Here is a 4928-nt window from a genome sequence, read left to right on the forward strand (position 1 = left end):
ATGTAAAGTAGTTCATGTACTTCTCATGCGAATGCAGTCAAAGGTAAGGAACAATTACTGAATGAATGAATTGATGGGTGGATGAAGGAATGAATGAATGACTGTATGAATTGATGAATAAATGCATGGATGAATGAATGTGTTTGCCAATATGGAAGTTTTATATATCCTTCTCGAAACTGGACTTTAATACATTTTAAGACACTTTAATGAAATGTGATCTGACAAAGTATGTTGTCACAAAGGATAGTTCATGTACTTCACATACAAACAAGGAACACTGAATGAATAAATGAATGAATGAATTAATACTTACAAACATGATCATCAAGAACATTTACATGGAGGATCGTTCATATACTTCACATACAAATATAATAGAAGGTAAGGAACAATTTATGAATGGAAAAAATAATGAATTAATAGATGATGAGTTAATGAATGGCTGAATGAATTTATGAATAAATAAATATATGGATGAATGAATGAATGTACAGTATCTGCCAATATGGAGAATTATATATCCAAGATCAAATATTTCTGTAAACTGCACTTTCAGACATAACTATTAGGGCTGTGAATCTTTGGGTGTCCCACGATTCGATTCAATATGGATTCGTGGGGTCACGATTCGATTCAAAATCGATTTTTTTCGATTCAACGTGATTCTCGATTCAAAAACGATATTTTCCCGATTCAAAACGATTCTCTATTCATTCAATACGTAGGATTTCAGCAGGATCTACCCCAGTCTGCTGACATGCAAGCACACTGTAAAAACTGTTGCCTAGATCTAACTCAATAAAAATAAGGCAACATTTTCCAAGCAATTTTTGTTAGTTTAGTCAACTAATTGGTATTTTGAGTAAGTAGAACTTAATAATATGCATTTCGATTAATGCAAAAAGATTAAGTTGCGTTTACAGAAAAAGCCAAGAAATTGAGTAAAATCAATGTAAAAAAAACATCAGCATATTAAACACACAAGACTTAATTAAAATAAGTAACATTTAAATGAAAAAATAATTTTTGTACTCAATTTTATTAATTTTGACCAACTTACCCTTTCTTTGTTTTGAAAATGGAAACTGCTTAAAATAATTACTTAGAATAATAATAAAAAAATCAAGACATATCAAATTCCAACCTTTATTAAATCATTACCATATAAAAACAGTGGCAATGAGCTGGACAGTATGAACAGTCAACATCCATATTTAGTGCATAGAATGCATGACCTCAACTTTTTAAAGTGCTGTATAGAACACCTTCACAGTAGTTTTATTTTTTTAACCGTATGCATATTAAAACATTTTCACAAGCCATATCCAAACCTGTCAATAAGCTGGACAGTATTAAGAGTCAAGAACATCAGTATTTAGTGCATAAAAGAATGCATGACCTCAGCATCTCAAGTTTTACTTAAAACATTCACAGTACAGTTTCTTGCTAAAACAATTTAACATTAAGATTATCTGTACTTCTGTAACAATTCACAAGCAGAACACCTTCACTGTAGTGCCTTTCAGTGTGTATATTTTGAAACATTTGAACTTAAAAAACTCACAGATCCCTCCTTCTGACCAGCTGGAACTTCACAGTGGGGCAATTTAGTGTGTATAAAACATAAAAAAACTTAATTTACACACCAGAAACGATGACCTGGAGCTTTGTAAAAAACCTGAACAGGACAAACCGTTACAACATTCTGAAGAATTCCACTCAATGAACAATGTATAATGATTTTGAACAGACACAAGAAAATAGCTGTTCAAAAGTGCAAGCTGACAGTCATGGCTCACTGCCTAAGCTAGAAGCTTGTTTTTGAGAGTCATGAATTTGGGGGTTGGTTTTGGGCGCAGTGTGTCAAGTCCCACAAAAAGTCTTTGAAACACCTCAAATGTTTTGGAAAGTTTGGATGGATACTCAAGATTAAGTGCATACGTCAACCCCAGAAGTAGGCAGCATGCTTTGGCCAGGTTTCCAAGATGAGTAAGGACTGGTACTCCCTCAATGATGATTCCTACTGCATTTGGCTCACGACAGATGTAGATGCTCATATTCTTTATTTCCAAGACCTCATGAACAGTGGTCTCTGCAGTTCCCTTTGAAATACAAAAACAGTAATTAAAAAAACAAACATCCAAATTTATATTTACAGTAATCTAAGTTGTGTGATTTAATTCAGATAATGATTACTTTTGTGAAGACCATTTTGAAAACTTTTGAATTCTAATTTGAGATCTTGTACATTAAACTTGGTACAATAGATGCATTTCCAGCCACATGTTTCTTATTGGCATTTCTAATTTGCATATAAAAAACCTGACTAGAACCACCAGAAATAAAAACAAACAAACAAACAGGAAGGGCAGCACGGTGGAGAGGGGTTAGTGCATCTGCCTCACAATACGAAGGTCCTGAATAGTCTTGGGTTCAATCCCGGGCTCGGGATCTTTCTGTGTGGAGTTTGCATGTTCTCCCCGTGACTGCGTGGGTTCCCTCCGGGTACTCCGGCTTCCTCCCACCTCCAAAGACATGCACCTGGGGAAAGGCCCCTCCCACCTCCAAAGACATGCACCTGGGGATAGGTTGATTGGCAACACTAGTGTGTGAATGTTGTCTGTCTATCTGTGTTGGCCCTGCGATGAGGTGGCGACTTGTCCAGGGCGTACCCCGCCTTCCGCCCGATTGTAGCTGAGATAGGCTCCAGCACCCCCCGCGACCCCAAAAGGGAATAAGCGGTAGAAAATGGATGGATTGGATGGATGGGAAACAAACAGTAATATGTTTTATATATATATATATATATATATATATATAGTAAATGTTTTAATGCTTGTTTTAAGGGGAGTATTTTTTGTTTGCATTGTTTTTTTAGGGAAACAGAAACACAAGACAGAAAGGCATCACTCTGTGGTGCTATGCTAATTGGCTATCCTGGGGCTCTTGCCAACTAGCTGCATGCTCGACCTCCACCTGACAACTACTGGTTCAGTCAGTTCACATAAAAGTAAACCCAATTTAAACCTGCTTTTAAACAATACTTACAGTAGTCAGAGATTAGCTCCTGTCCACTCTCTCCATGTACTCTATGAGGCATCTCACAGTCACATCTCTCTTCTTCACTGCAGAGGCACTTGGGTCCTAGAGTTAGGAGAAGAATAATAAATAAATGAATTTTGTTGGCAATTTTACTCCAAATCTGTGATACCGTTATTAGAGCATGATTACAGATTCAGTTTAAACTTTTAAACCACTTTTAACTCACCTGTATCAGTTCCATCAACAAGTTCTTGATGCGCTGCAGTCACTCCTCCTTTTGCACTGAAGAGCTCCAGGAGTTTTGGAGTGTACCTGTCCAGTTGGGACATAAATGTTGATTCCAGTGGAACAGCAGTGCACCTTTGGACACTTCATTAATCTGTAAGACAGCAAATGTTGACCGTTACTGATATTAAGGGTATTAGTATACATTTTCAGGCAAAAAGTGAGTCTAGTATGTCATGTCCAAGTCACAATGGAAACTTGGTCAGGAAAAATAGAATGATAATAGAATAGAATAGAATAGAAGATGTTCTACGAGTCGGTGGTGGCAGGCGCCTTCTTGTACGCCGTGGCCTGCTGGGGCAGCGGGCTGAGCGCGAGGGACGCAAACAGACTGGACAAGTTGGTAGAGAAGGCCAGTAACGTGGTGGGAGTGGAGCTAGACTCTCTGGCGGTGGTGTCAGAGAGGAGAAGTCTAGCATCTTGACAGATGAGAGCGAAGGGATGTATAAGAGCATGAATGCAAGGCAAGGAATGGCTGTGTCCAAAGGTCCCATGGTGCAGTCTGTAATGCTTTAAAATGTCACTCTTGGTTGGTACAACAGTGCTGCACAACTTACAGGGCCATCCCATCTGTCATTGGAGAGAGAGAACAAAAAAGACAAGTTATGGTTCATGTCTAACCTCTTGGATATACAGGTAAAAGCCAGTAAATTAGAATATTTTGAAAAACTTGATTTATTTCAGTAATTGCATTCAAAAGGTGTAACTTGTACATTATATTTATTCATTGCACACAGACTGATGCATTCAAATGTTTATTTCATTTAATTTTGATGATTTGAAGTGGCAACAAATGAAAATCCAAAATTCCGTGTGTCACAAAATTAGAATATTACTTAAGGCTAATACAAAAAAGGGATTTTTAGAAATGTTGGCCAACTGAAAAGTATGAAAATGAAAAATATGAGCATGTACAATACTCAATACTTGGTTGGAGCTCCTTTTGCCTCAATTACTGCGTTAATGCGGCGTTTCTGGCACTGCTCAGGTGTTATGAGAGCCCAGGTTGCTCTGATAGTGGCCTTCAACTCTTCTGCGTTTTTGGGTCTGGCATTCTGCATCTTCCTTTTCACAATACCCCACAGATTTTCTATGGGGCTAAGGTCAGGGGAGTTGGCGGGCCAATTTAGAACAGAAATACCATGGTCCGTAAACCAGGTACGGGTAGATTTTGCGCTGTGTGCAGGCGCCAAGTCCTGTTGGAACTTGAAATCTCCATCTCCATAGAGCAGGTCAGCAGCAGGAAGCATGAAGTGCTCTAAAACTTGCTGGTAGACGGCTGCGTTGACCCTGGATCTCAGGAAACAGAGTGGACCGACACCAGCAGATGACATGGCACCCCAAACCATCACTGATGGTGGAAACTTTACACTAGACTTCAGGCAACGTGGATCCTGTGCCTCTCCTGTCTTCCTCCAGACTCTGGGACCTCGAATTCCAAAGGAAATGCAAAATTTGCATGGTTGGGTGATGGTTTGGGGTGCCATGTCATCTGCTGGTGTCGGTCCACTCTGTTTCCTGAGATCCAGGGTCAACGCAGCAGTCTACCAGCAAGTTTTAGAGCACTTCATGCTTCCTGCTGCTGACCTGCTCTATGG

At 39.0% G+C, this 4928-nt stretch overlaps 1 long non-coding RNA gene across 1 annotated transcript; it reads right to left on the reverse strand.

The window, feature by feature from the left end:
* Positions 1-1537: 1537 nt before the first annotated feature.
* LOC140680193 (uncharacterized) lies at positions 1538-3400 on the reverse strand. The gene is made up of 3 exons (XR_012051416.1): positions 3272-3400; positions 3052-3147; positions 1538-2105 (listed from the first exon to the last, which is right to left on the reverse strand). It is a non-coding gene; the product is annotated as an uncharacterized lncRNA (long non-coding RNA).
* Between the last annotated feature and the right edge of the window lie 1528 nt (positions 3401-4928).

The sequence above is a fragment of the Nerophis lumbriciformis genome, linkage group LG28, assembly GCF_033978685.3.
Source record: "Nerophis lumbriciformis linkage group LG28, RoL_Nlum_v2.1, whole genome shotgun sequence".
NCBI classification, from domain to species: domain Eukaryota; kingdom Metazoa; phylum Chordata; class Actinopteri; order Syngnathiformes; family Syngnathidae; genus Nerophis; species Nerophis lumbriciformis.